Source organism: Ipomoea nil, unplaced genomic scaffold (assembly GCF_001879475.1).
Source record: "Ipomoea nil cultivar Tokyo-kokei standard unplaced genomic scaffold, Asagao_1.1 scaffold3065, whole genome shotgun sequence".
Taxonomy (NCBI): Eukaryota; Viridiplantae; Streptophyta; class Magnoliopsida; order Solanales; family Convolvulaceae; genus Ipomoea; species Ipomoea nil.
The window spans coordinates 551,343-566,829 of NW_017619493.1; positions in this window are offsets into that span (position 1 = coordinate 551,343).

The window sequence follows — 15,487 nt, forward strand, 5'->3', positions numbered from 1 at the left end:
TTAATTTTTTAAAACAATTTTTATTTTTATTGTTTTTAGTATTTGAAATTAATTTATATATTGATAGAAAATAAGAATTATGAAAAGAAAATATTTTTATTGATGATAGAAAATAATTTTTTTTAAGGTGATGTACCGTATGGATATCTAAATCTAAAAACATAATAAGTGTCAATACAAGTTATGTCCTTGATTTTTGTCCCTTTTTTTATATGCTAATAAATATATACATCTTGCTTTAATTGTTGTACATTTAATTTGTATTGGACAAAATTACCCTTACACCGTTATAACACCGTTAGTATTTAATATGTCCACCAATCTTACCATACACCTACATCTATCATATCTTTTTCCTATTTTTAGTTATCATTTTATTAAAATTATCATATAACAATTAACTTAATTATAAATTATATTTTAATTAAATATTTATATGAATATTAAATTTTAATTATAAATAATATGTATATATATTATTTGTGTATACATATCAATATATCATATATGTGGGTGTTAGCTTAGTATTATTTGTAAATTATTATTATAATATATATATATATATATATATATATATATATATATATATATATATATATATATATATATATATATTGTTTGGATCACTTTAAGGAATTGTGAAACATAATTTTAACTAATTTTTTAAATTTTGTTACTTAACAATATTTTAATATTGGGCATAAGTTTTCGCGCATCGCGCGTACAAAATGCTAGTTTTTAAAATAAATTGAAATGGTAAAGATACAAAGAAAATAATGGTGAATTATAAATGGGATGATATGTTGATATAATTCACTTTTAAAGCGAAAAAGTATTTCAACGTCATAAATATTCTAACATTACTCAAAGATAAAAAGAACAATAATAAAAGAATGATGTTATATTTTCCTATAATAATTCATTTATGTTCACTCCCTAAACGTGTCATTAGTACATTAGTTTCATTTTTGTATTTAATTATTACGTAGATTCTTTATTAATTTATGATAGGATTTATCAATGTTAAAAAAAATTAGCTAAAAATGACATGTTAAATAGTCATTTGAAACAATATTTTTAGTGGAGTTTAGTTCCAATTTTGGTGGGGTTAAGTTCTCGTAATTGAAAGATTTAATTTGGTATATTAATATCCTAGTAAATTACTCGTGCGATGCACGAATAAATCTTTTTATTATATATATTTAAATAATAAAATAAAATTAATAATGAAATTATAAAAAATTTTAATATTTGAAAGTGTACAATTATTTAAAATTATAAGATTCGTTATATATTAGTATTAATATTGATTACTTCAAAATTATATTAAGAAAAGCATAAACAAAAAATTAGTGTTGATGTACGATATATATGTATATATAAATATAGTATTATCCTATTATACTTATATATAAATAAGAATTGACAGTTACATACGCTCATATGAAAATAGTTATTATATAAATAAATATCCTAACTTTTAATAAACTATTTTTATATATGGTAATTAATTTCATAATTACGAATAAAAATTATTAACCGCAGAGAGAATTCTGCGACATTCTAATCTGTCAAATAATTTTAAAATAATTTATTACATTATTTCACGCCTTTTAATAGGCTATTTTTAAATTAATATACATAATTAAATTATTCTATCCAATTATAGGCTTCGAATCTGGTGCAACCCCTATACTAGATGAGATCATGAGATCTCATGATATCCATTGATTCATTTTCCATAAATGGTTGAGATTATAAGAGATTGTGAAAGTAATTAAGGATATATTTAAATCAAAAGGATTAAATAGTAATTGTAGATACATGTTTAATTATGGATATAATTCATTTGAAATCTTAAGCATTATATTAGGGAGATTATGAATGGAAATTGATATTTTAAATTATTAGGGACCCTATCAATGCTAATAATTAATTATATTTTGTACATCTGAAATTTTAAATTATGGAAAATTTTACGGCGGTGTGTGTGTGGGTGTGGAATGGTGTGTGTGTTTTATAGTTTGCCATGGTGTACACCTCCTGTTACAGAAAACCGCACACGCCATTCCACACTCGCGCACACACCCTCGTAAAATTTCCCACAATTAAAAAAAAAAAAAACACACACACACACAATAAGCCCAATACTATATCTACGTTTTGCACACGCCCGAAACTAGTAAAACACAAACTAAAATGTACATGCCTGTATCACGAAACACACATACCAAAACGCATAATTTTATGAAAAAAACCAGCACGCTATGATGTACGAGCCCTGTTACAGCAAAACGCACACACCATTCCACACACACGCACACACCGCCGTAAAATTCCAAATAAAATCACTAAGAGATAGAGAGAGAGAGAGAAATATTGATTAAGGAGAGCTGAAATAAAGCTACAATTCTTTATAAATATGGAAATAAATGAAATAGAAAGTAATAAATATAGTGCTTAAGGACAAAAAGACCCATGCTTCATCTAAAATCAGTATAACATGGGATCCAAGAGGTAATCAATCTGAATCGTCAAAAATTAAAATCAACGATCAGGGAGTGTGCTCACGGACTCGGCTGACTAGGGGGTGTGCACCGGATTCAAAATCTCTATATATATATATATATATATATATATATATATATATATATATATATATATATATATATATATATATATATATATATATATATATATATATATATATATGTTATTCTTAATAAATTCGATCCTAATAACTATATATGATGTACGATATATATGTATATAATAATATATAAGTATAATATTATTCTATTATACCTATAATATGGTTATACATAATTATGAAATTGACAGTTACATACGTTAATATGGAAATAGTTGTTATATAAATAAATATCCTACCTTTTAATAGACTATTTTTATATATGATAATTAATTTTCATAATTACAAATAAAAATTTTTAATTGTTTGGAAACTTCTGCGACATTCCAATTTGTCAAATAATTTTAAAATAATTTATTACATCATTTCAAACCTTTTAATATGCTATTTTTACATTAATATATATATAATTAAATTATTCTACCCAATTATATATATCATTCCTAAATCCTATCCTAATAACTACATATGATGTACAATATATGTGTATTTAGACGTCAAAACTAAGCAAGTAAAAAACTCATTAACATATTTGGGAGGAAGTAAAAAACTCCTCCAATTTTAATACTCTCATTTTCATAACCAAATTTTTCTTAATATTTTTTAATTGATTGAAAATTAACACGAAATGAGTACAACAATCCAATTTTACTAATTAATTTAAATAATATATATATATATATATATATATATATATATATATATATATATATATATATATATATATATATATATTTTATTTATTTATTTATTTATTTATTTGAAAATTTTGTAACTGACAGAACTAAGAATAGATATATACTTATTTATTTTATTTTATTTATATAAAGAGAAAAATATTGCAATTAAATGGCTTAGCATATCGAAACAAACATGGTAAGTCAATAACATTATTTTACATTAAGGAAAGTCAGATGAATAATAAAATCAAAAATAAACAAAAAAAAAAGAATAAATCAACATTTACTTTTTTCTTAGAGTTAATTACCGAAATGGTCCATTGACTATAGCGAAATTACCAATTTAGTCCTTGACTATTTTTTTTGACCAATTAAGTCCCTCAACTTTAAAAATCTTAACAAATTTGGTCCTCCATTTGTTTGACCGTTAGTCAACTGTTAACTTGGGACTAAATTGGTAATTTTCTATAGTCAATGGACCATTTTGATAATTAATTTTAAGGGTGGGCAATTCGGTTTAGTTTTCTCGAACTGAACCGTACCAAACTAGTTAGATTCGGTAATATAACGAACAACCGAACGGTAATAGATTCTTTTATACCGAACGGTTCGATAAAAACTCGAACCGAACTGAATTTGTTCGATAAAAACCGAACCGAACTGAATACCGTTTGAACATTGGATTGCTATTTTGTTATATATTAGACTTTGGATATGGACTATGTAAACACCATAACACATAATATATAGCTTTTGATAACAAACCATAAAGAAATCAAATAAAACATTTACGAGAGATACCCGTGAAAATATGAGCTGAACGGCAGAGCAAGCAGTATGGGACTTGGATTTACTTTTTATTTATTTATTTATTTATTTATTTTTATTATTATTATTATTATTATTATTATATTTTTTTAAAAAAATCAAACGGTATTCGGTTCAGTTCAATTTTTTATCGAACAATTCGGATCGGTTTTTTATTGAACCGTTTGGTATACAAGAATCCAATACCGTTCAGTTGTTCGGTATATTACCGAACCAAATTAGTTCGGTTTGGTTTGATACGGTTCAGTTCGAGAAAACTAAACTGAATTGCCCACCCCTAAAGATAATTACCAAAATGGTCCCTTGACTATAGCGAAATTACCAATTTGGTCCCAAGTTAACGGTTGACTAACAGTCAAACAAACGGATGACCAAATTGGTTAAGATTTTTAAAGTTGAGGGACTTAATTGGTTAAAAAAAATAGTCAAGGACCAAATTGGTAATTTCACTATAGTCAAGGGACCATTTCGGTAATTAACTCTTTTTCTTACGAATAGTCAAAGGACCAAATTGGTCTTACCAATAGTCAAGGACCAAATTGGTAATTTCACTATAGTCAAGGGACCATTTCGGTAATTAACTCTTTTTCGGTTCAGTTTAATTTTTTACCGAACAATTCGGATCGGTTTTTTATTGAACCGTTCGGTATACAAGAATCCAATACTGTTCAGTTGTTCGGTATATTACCGAACCAAATTAGTTCGGTTCGGTTTGATACGGTTCAGTTCGAGAAAACTAAACTGAATTGCCCACCCCTAAAGATAATTACCAAAATGGTCCCTTGACTATAGCGAAATTACCAATTTGGTCCCAAGTTAACGGTTGACTAACAGTCAAACAAACGGAGGACCAAATTGGTTAAGATTTTTAAAATTGAGGGACTTAGTTGGTTAAAAAAAATAGTCAAGGACCAAATTGGTAATTTCACTATAGTCAAGGGACCATTTCGGTAATTAACTCTTTTTCTTACAAACCGCTAAAATATCATGCTCTTTGAACTCGGATCACCCTTCCAATTAAAAAATCAGTGCCTGCATTATCATACTCTTTTAGTGCAAGATTGAATCATCAATCATATATTCTCAGAAATGGAATTATGTGGCTCCATTACCATTACCTTCCACTTTCCAAATGTTGTAAGATATGTAAGCCCCTTTGACATTAATTGTCTTGTCCATCTGATTCAGTCCATTTCTTGAAATCTCTTCATTCTTTTTCTCTTTTCCTACGTACTTGATCTTCCATTCATAACAAAATCAAATCAAGCATTTATTAAGAAAAATTGGTAATGATATGATGTAAGGAAGAAGGGCAATATAATAGAGTTATGCTAACCAAAAAATTGCTCTTGTCATTTTGGTTATCGCCCAAGAGGCTAAAATCTTCAATGCGACCAGATCGGACCCGTCATCAGCACGCACAACCGTGCAAGTTCCATGCCTTTCCCGTGATCACAGTATTAGCATAACAAAAGCATAAGAACTAAAATCACACGAGTTTGACTTTCACATGAATGACTTGATTGTTGGCGTGATTTACAGTGTAGACGGTAGCTTGCCTTCCAGACGCCATTGACATAACAACCCAGGTTCTTATGCCCAATTCCGACCTCCCTAAGGAACTTGTACTCTCTCTTCGCGAAACTCATCCCTCTGCAATTCTGCATTCAAAGTTACAGTTATTACAAGCCTAAATGATACTAAAGCAAAAATTGAAATAAAATAATGTGAAGAGGAAAACTTACATAGCTGTCAATATCTACACAAAATGCGCGCAGTTGTGCTGATGATGAAGATGTCAGAGGCAGGGGCGGAAAAGCTGCATTCGACGGCGGCAGCATGGGCAGAGAGACCACAAGGGGTATCACGGCGGAGACAGCAATTGCAGTGCGGGGCAACTGGCAGTACTTGGCGGACTTGTGAACCCGGCGAGCAAGGATTTGGCAGCAGAGGCGAGTGATGTATATCTGCATAATTGAGGTCCTCAACATGAGTTTTCTCTTCACGCTAAGACAATATTGGTGGGTCTCAGACCATGAATAAGTTGTGTCATAGAAGGTGGTCGTTCTCTCCAAAAAGTTCAGCGGGCAAGAATTCACAGAAAACCTAAACGCCATATATAACATGTTAATAATAATTGATTGCTAATTTTATGAAAATATATATGGTTAATTAATAAAAACAATAGTTCTACCAAAATAATATTGAGTTTGAGTTTACAAAAATGCCCCTAAGTTTTTTTTTTTTGGGGGGGGGGGGGGGGAAAGAATTTTTGTGCCAGCCATTTTGCTTTAATATATATAGAGATAGAGATTATACACTCAAAATAGATAATAGATAATGAGTGAATGATAAATTGATTGTCAAAGTGTACCTATTGGTTCTGTTTGGCAGATCTTATTTAGTAGCTTATAGCTTATTTTAATATACTAATAAGTTATAAGCTCTATTTGAGAAATAAGCTAGTAGTTTAAAATAAGAGTTTATTTTGAAAAGATACCTTAGGTAGCGCTCCAAAAATAAGCTAGGAGTTTCTTAACTTTTTCCATTTTTATCCTTATTATTTTAAATAATTGACATCTTTTATCCTTCTCAATTAAAACTCTTTTTTCTTCTCCTATATTTTTATTCATCCTCTTCCGCAACTCTTCACCACCCAATCGTCCATTCATAAATAAATTACACTCTTTATCCTTACCAATTAAGAACATTTTTTTCTTTTGTTTTAATTTAATATATATCTCATATATATTATAAACACAATTTTTTTTTATAAATTAAATATATCTCATATATTTAATAATATAAAAATAATATAATAATCACATCATTTAAATTTTATGAAAATGTTCTTTTTAGTCTTTTTCAGTGTTGCAAAAATCGAGCCTAGGCAGTCGGCCTCCTAGGCGCCCTAGGCGGTCCCCAGGCGCCCTAGGCGGTTCCCAGGCGCCTAGAGGGCTCCTAGCGATTTTTTCAACAATGATCTTTTTACATTTATCATATTATCAAAAAGCTAATTTTACCAAATACTTTTAAGCATAATCAGCTACTTAACAGCTTTTCCGCTTTCAGCTTCTAGCTTATAGCGTTTCAACTTTCAGCTACCTGTTCAGTTATGCTTTCTAAACATAGCCATTGTGTTGCAAAAAATAGAAATTTAAAAGTCTTTTAACTAACATTTGTCCCACATTAGAATAACATGTGAGTTTATATATATATATATATATATATATATATATATATATATATATATATATATATATATATTACAGCTGTGTGGATCACGGTCGACGTAATAATGATGGCAGAAAAAGACAAGTATTGTTATTTGAGACAATTAAGGTTGTTTAAAATATTCAATTTTTTAAACACAATCATGGACGACCCTTGACCGTTGTCTATCTCTCTAAAATAAACTCAAAACAATTAAAAATACAAAATAAAAGCAAAAATTGGAATTAACAAAAAATTATTTGTACACTTAAATTAAAAAATTTTAAAAATATGGAGTAATTATTTATGCACTTCGATCTATTCAAACGTTACTTGTTTGATACAGCAATGGTAACCTGTTGATAAATAACTTAATTATATATTTTTTTTATTGATTTAAAGGACTTTGATAAAGCTTTTTTTTTTTTTTTTTTTTTTTTCAAATGAGAACTCAATTACATTATTTCTTTTATTTAGATATTTATTTGACACATTTTCTTGTTAATAATATAACTAAACTTTTTGTAACATTATTTTTTTTTTTATAGAAAAGGGGGTCAAATTAGTCTCATATATATGTCAAACGGATAGAGCAATTGAGCTCTATAAGTATAAAAATAAATAAATAAATAGTTTTTAAACCATTTAAAATGTACAGTTGAGTCCTAAATCAACATGTTTAGTAGGTTGGTTCTTCTCAGACTCACAAGTATCTCGTTTTTTAAAGTAATTTTTTAATTTTTATATTAAAAACATTTTTTTTTTAAAAAAAGTGTATATTAATATAGCCATCGACTGTCTTGATTGTTAGTGGTAGGGGTGGAAATAGGCTAGAGCCCTATTAAGGGCCTACGACTTGGTTTAGTTTGGGCTTACCTTGACCTAGCCTATTTAGTAAAGATGTCAGGTCTAGGCCTATTTCGGGGTCTATTTAACTAATAGGCCTATGCCAATATGTGTAAAGTCTATCCTATATATAAACGGATCAAATGCAGGGATGGCGTGCTCAGGTACGAACTTGGGGTGAGATGAGAGCCATTGATCTTGACAAGATCAATGTCTAGGATTAACAAGGATTTAAAAAATGCGTTGGCAATTTTGTCATTTTGCATCTAGGTCAAATTTAAGGTGCGTGGTTTTCCTTTTTAAGGTGTGTGGTTTTTGTGCTTAAGGTGCGTGGTCTTTGTGCTGTGTGCTAGTTATTGAAACCTAAAGTGCAGCAGTCTAAAGCTTTAGGTGTGTGGTTTTGCTTCTTAAGGTGCGTGGTTTTCATTCTTAAGGTGTGTGATCTGTGTCCTTAAGGTGCGTCAGTTGTTGAAACTTAAGTTTTGTCGACCTAAAACATTAGGTGCATGGTTTTCCTTCTTAAGGGGCGTTGTTTGCCTTCTTAAGGTGCGTTGTTTGCCTTCTTATGATGCGTTGTTTTCCTTCTTAAGGTGCGTTGTTTTATACCTATAGGTACGTGGTTTTATAACTTAATGTCCATAGTTTTATATCTTCAAGTGTTTGGTCTGATGCCATTTATCTGCATTGCTTTCCATCTTCTTCTCCAACCTCTCCTGGCAATCACAAATATATATATAGAAGATAAACGAAATACACAAAAACTGAAATATATACACCATTACAAAAACGGAGATAGGTAAGAAATGCAATGGTATTCATGTTCAAACAAAGCCAAGACTTGCAGAAAGCCATTACTAATAGTACTGCACTGGTGAGCAACATTGGGCAACTAGAAGAAGCACATTTTTTAAAATAATTTTTCTTCATTTGAGCCGTTGAACTAGATTAGATCACCCAACCTTTCACTTGGGAGAGTCTTCACACGTGAACTGATCCCATATATATAACATGTTTATTTAGAACTTAATGGAACATTTTAACCAATGTAGAGAACTAGAAGTTTGAATGAAGTTAAAAAAAAAAAAAACAAAAAAACAAAAAACAAAAAAAAAAAACAAAAAACAAAAAACAAAAAACCTCGATTACAATATTCGTTCGACTTATAGGCTAATTTTGTTTTTATTTTTATAGAGTTCTATTATATGTACTCTCAAATTATACTCTCACTTTTACTCTATAATATAATAAACTTAAATAAAATATTTTTATTTATCCTAATTTAAAAATTTGTGAGAGGAAATAAACATTAAGACTAAAAAAAAGTACATGTATTATTTTCTCTCTTTTTTTTTTATTTGTATGTTATCAAAAAAATATATATATAAAAAATAAAAAAAAAAAAGAGGACGGACGGGCAGCTATTCTGTGCAGGCTACAATAGGCAGTAGCACGAGACTTAACATCGAGAAGGTGCGGTTCGCGGCTCCGTCAGCGGCTATTATGTTGACTAAGCCACGTGTAGCTTTCCAAAATAGACGTGGCTTCAGTAAAGCCTGACCCGGCTACCTTAGCCTTCAAGCTGCTTTTCAGATCTCCTACCACGTGGGGATCGACTAGACTCAGGACGTTCTTTCATCCGGCACGACATTTGCCACACAAACTAGGCCCCACTCACAATCCTAAATCTTAGGTTTCTTGTGGTCCCTGAAAACCTTGGGCCCCTCACTATAATTTTAGAAAGAGTTAATTACTCCGTACATTTTTTGTTCTAGATTTATAAGTGATAATTTACTTTTTTTACTTTTAATTTTAGTATTATTGTAATATAATCATTTTTGATTCTATATTAATAAAATAATTTAAATTTCATTGACTATATATGCATTTTTGTTTTCAATTTTTTTTAAATACAAAATAAAAATATAGCGGGTCAATTTACTTTGTATAAAAAAAATATTCAAATGTCATTGTATTTAACGTTATTTCAATAATTTTTTGACAAATGATAAAAATGGACATGTTACAATAATACTAAGACCAAATAAGGTTGTTTTGATAAAAAAAAATAATAATAAAAAAAAAAAAGACTAAAAATGAACTGACACAAATAAATATAAATATAAGATAAAAATAGAATTAACTCTTTAAAAAATTATTATGTACACTCTTAAATTTTGATAAAAGATATTTCTCTTGAAACTCACATAATAACAATAGTCTATCATTATTTATCACATTAAAAAAATAAAAATTCATATACTAAAACAGAAAATACACATGTACTCTCATCCTCTACTCCAAACTTTTACTCTCACACTTAAAATATTAATGTAAACACTTTACAAAGGCCCACATGAAAAAATAACCTATCAAAATCCGCTACATCAGGTAGTAAATTTGAGGGAATAAGATTTAATGGCTCGTTTGGTTCGCGGAAAATATTTTAAGGGAAGTGGAATTGAAATTCCATGGAAAAACAATTACTAGGAAGATGAATTTCATTGTTTGGTTTGTGGAAAAAGAATTACTAGGAATACTAATTCTATTGTTTGGTTAAATTTGAAATTGTATGGAATAACGAGTATAAAGACTTATATGCCCCTACAAATTAATAAGAGTAATATAATTAAAAAAAAACAAAGGTAAAATAGGTAATCCATATTATTTTTTCTTCCCATCTTCTATGGAAAACAAAATTCTTAGTCAAACCAAGGATTTTGTTTTTCTCAAATTTAAGAAATTCATTTTCCAATAAAAAATGAATTCCATAAACCAAACACCAAAAAATTAACATTTTCCTCTACTTTATGAAAAATATTTTTCTTTGAAAAACATTTTCTATGAGCCAAACATTCCCTAAGAGTTACTGTGGTAGAATACTACTAAAACTCATAATTTTCTTTCAAAACTCATAATTTTCTTTCCGTGGGACCCGGTCTTATCAGAGAGCAATATGGCCCCACCAATTAGAGCGTGGCACGTTACTCTACCAAAAATCAAGAAGCATCGTTAGGTCTCGTAGATGGCGAGATGGGCATGAATGACTTATTTTACTTTCTTCCTATCCAAAATTTAAAGTTCAATCATGAATACTATATTTAAGAGCAATCCAATAAGGGTTTTTCTTCAAATCAATTTTTGAAGAAGAAAAAATTAATTCTTAATTTTATTTAATGAAAAGAGGATTTTAGGTTGATTTTGTCTCCTGTAAATGTGATTTTTGGGTGGAGTCCACTTTTAAAGGAAGAAAGGAAAATTGCCAAAATTGCTGCAAGTAAATACTTTTGTTTTTCATTTAAAAATAAATACTTTATTTTAGAATTTATTTTTTTTGTCATTTTTTCTCTTCTCACTTCATTCTTTCTTCTACATGATATGCAAAAAAAAAAAAATATATATATATATATATATATATATATAATTATAATTATTGAGGTTGTAAAAACAAAAAAAAAAAAAAAAAGTTTTTGGGTGTAATTCAGAATTTTCACTGTCAAATACAATGACTAATCCTGTTGATGAATTGTAGGCACCTCTATTAGGTGCGATAGTTAGTCTGAAGATTTAAAATTGTTCAATTTTCAAAATCAATAATCGAACCTTTGATATTTGATTAAGAATTAATGATTTGATGAATCCCTTCCATTCAATAATACCCAAGTTAAAATGAAGGTTGGTAATCGTAATCGGTAATCCTATAATATGATGCTTAGAATTTTGAGTACCACAACCCCATTTTCACCTTTCTTCTCGTCTAAGCTTAAGTAATTTTATGTAATTGTTGAAGGAAGGTATTTTAAATTTTTTGTTAGACCACGATATATTCTGAATAGATTATACTTAAATTAATTTACGTTCGTATCGAGCCGGCTTAATTAAAGGATACTTTTCATATAAGAGGGGGTTTTGAACTTCCGATCTCTAGAGAAGAAAGTTCACTATCACTCGCGCCAACCAAGTTGGTTAGGTATCTTTAATTTTATTTATCAAAATAAGATATTTTAAAATTTACTTCACAAACTAAGATTTTCTTATGTAATTTTCTCGTTACATATTATTTTAGTATCATAATTGTTACTCCCTTCGTCTTATTAACGAGCTTTGACTGAAGTTATTTTTTATACAATTTGTCATAATATTAATTTTAGTATTAGTATATAAAAATTATGTTTAAAAACTACAGTAAAAGTACTATTTAATAGAAAAAAATAATTAAAAATTATTAAAGAAAATAAGCAAAGAAAAAAGTGTTGATTTAATCAATAAATAATAAACATGACAAATACCAGGACTATGTGGTCTAATGATATCCGGGTTGGACTTCCATTTGGAAGATTATGAGTTCGAGCCTCAGTGGATGCGTTGGCGTTATTGATTCTTTGTGTTTCAGTAGGTCTAGTAGCATTCAAAAAAAAAATAAACATGACAAATATTAGATCAATAAAAGTGGTGGTTTTGGTCTATTTTTGTACGTGTGTTGGTACAAAAAAAATTATGATTTTATTTTTGTACAAATTTGTTGATTTTATGACTATTGAACTAGTCAACGACAGACAAACACTACCGTAACTTTGACGAATAATATACAGAGTATTTAAACAATACCAAATATAGGACAATACTGATTTTGCAAATGGTACATTAGGAAAATATTTCTTAAAAACAGAGATTAGTCACAAATGGACTACATAAATACCAGGTCTTAACCAGAATTTTTTCTAGACATGTATAATCACTCAATCAGGAAAACCCTAATAGTATTGGACTGGACCGCCATATATTTTGTCTCAGTTAATCATACTTTTGGTCTGTCAATGTGATCCACGATTGTTTTGCTGTCTAAATCTAGTCTCTTAAGGCAGGCAATTTATATCCTACACCACGGTGCGCGTTGCACTATGCGCCCAGATGCAAAACGATGTCGTTTTAATTTTTTTTTTTTTTTTTTTTTGAAATTTCCCTCCCCAGTGAATGGCAGTAGTTTTTCCTTTAAAAAAAAAAAATCCGCTGTTCAAGAATGTACATAATGTTATACTAGAATACACATAATTGTATACATAAATGTACATAATTATATAACAAAATATACATACTCTTTTTAAAAGATAATACACATAATCTAACATAATACATAATAAACATAAACTTTTAACATAATACACATCAACTCTTAACATAATACACACAAATTTTCTGATTCGGATGTACATAATTGTATAAAAAATGTACATAACTGTATGAACCAATACACATAACTGTATGAACAAATACACATAACTTTGTGAACAAATACACATAATTCCAGCAACTTCCTACCGCGCCTCCCAAAACAACGTCGTTTTGGGAGGCGCGCGGCGCACAGTGCTATGTGCGCCGTGGTGTAGGGTATAACGATTGCTTAAGGCATAAAATATTCAATTTAGTCTCCCAGTTGTTTACTTATACAATTTATGTTTCAAAAAGTGAGAAAAAAATTGATTAATTTTATACATTGAAAGATAAAAATTTACAACATGTAAAACAAATTAGAATTGTATTGACTAAAATTGAAAATGAGAGGTTAAATTGCATAATAAATAACAATTGAATGAGTAAACGCGCAATTATTTCAAAATAAAAATATACATAATTTCTCTCTGGTCTAGAGGATAAACATCTACACAACTATTCTTCTAGCGGTAGGATGTGGTTCGAATCAAATTACAGACAATCTAGAGATAAATTCCACTAATTTATTCAGTGTTAAAGTCGAGACTATTGTTGTAGAAACGTTAATTTTATGGAATATAACTCCCACCAAATAATGTAAAATTATTCTTTATAGAATTCAAAATATATCTGAGAAATTTAAAAATCTGAATAATAATAAAAAAATACATATAATACTAATCAAAATTTGAATAAAAATAAGAGTAATTCAGTAATTGCAGTATGCCCGATAGAGGTGGGACCGAGGGCAGCGGACGTGAAAGAAAGAATTTAAATATAGTTAATGGAAAGGAGCGTACAAACTAACCACTGCCACTGGAAATGAAAGAGACGGGGAAAAAATAAAAAATAAAAAGAATTAAACATGGAAAAGTAAAAGGCAACATGTCCGTGAAACGTGATGCTATGAACTTTATTATTTAAGAATCTGCCAAACGCGCCCCTATTCCCACCTCTCAAATCTACACGCCTCTCTACTGTGACTCTCGAGCGCACACAAGACGAACTGACGAATCTATTCCCTCTAATCGATCCCTTTCTCATTCTACCTGCCTATCTGCCATACTATATTTATTTATTTTAATATTTTATATTTAACAGTACTTTTAATATAACTATTAAATATATAAATTGTACTCCGTATATAATAAGGCTCCTATCTGATAATTCAATTTAAATCTTGATTATTTTTATTCTAAGAGGTAATATAAAGACTTAATTTCCTTTTTTGGTCATATATTTATAGGTCACAGTCCACTTTTAACCTTTTTTTATCAGAACATTCACATTTGGTCATAATATTATTGTGACATGACCGTTTTTAGTCTTTCATCAACAAAATCAACAAAATTGTTGAAATGTTATTAAATACAAAGACATTTCGATCATTTTTATACAAAGTAAGTCGATCCTGTTACATTTTTATGTTTTGTTTTTTTTTTTTCGAAAAAATCCGTACTTGAAGACCAAAATGACTTTGTATTTAGTGACATTAAAATTGTTTTGTTGATAGAAGACAAAAAATGGTCATGCTGCAATAATATTAGGACCAAATGTGAATGTTATAATAAAAAAAAAAAACAAAAAATAAACTGTTACCTATAAATCTAAGACCAAAAATGGAATTAACTCTAATATAAATATAATAGAGTAAACCGAGAAAGATAAAGACAATAATAATAGAGAGATAATAACATAGGGGAAGAGGAATTTTTTTAACATTAGATTTTGTTATAATGATGCATATACATCTTTATTTATAAATGTAATAAACATAATTCAAAAAGACTTTTGAAAGATAAATGGGGTGTTTGGTAAGTAGTTGTTAGTCAATTGGGTTAGTGAATTTGACTAGTTGTTAGTATTAGTTGATTGTAGAAAAGTGTTTGGTAAATTAGCTGTTAGATGATAACTGATTACATACAAAATTGCTTTCTCAAAAAGTTGATTAAAAAAAGTTGCTTTGAACAATTTTTTGAATTTTAACATTTTGGAGCAATAAGTTTGATGGGGTAAGGACCCCGACCCAAGAAATAGGGGCCCAAAGGAAATGGTTCGAAGA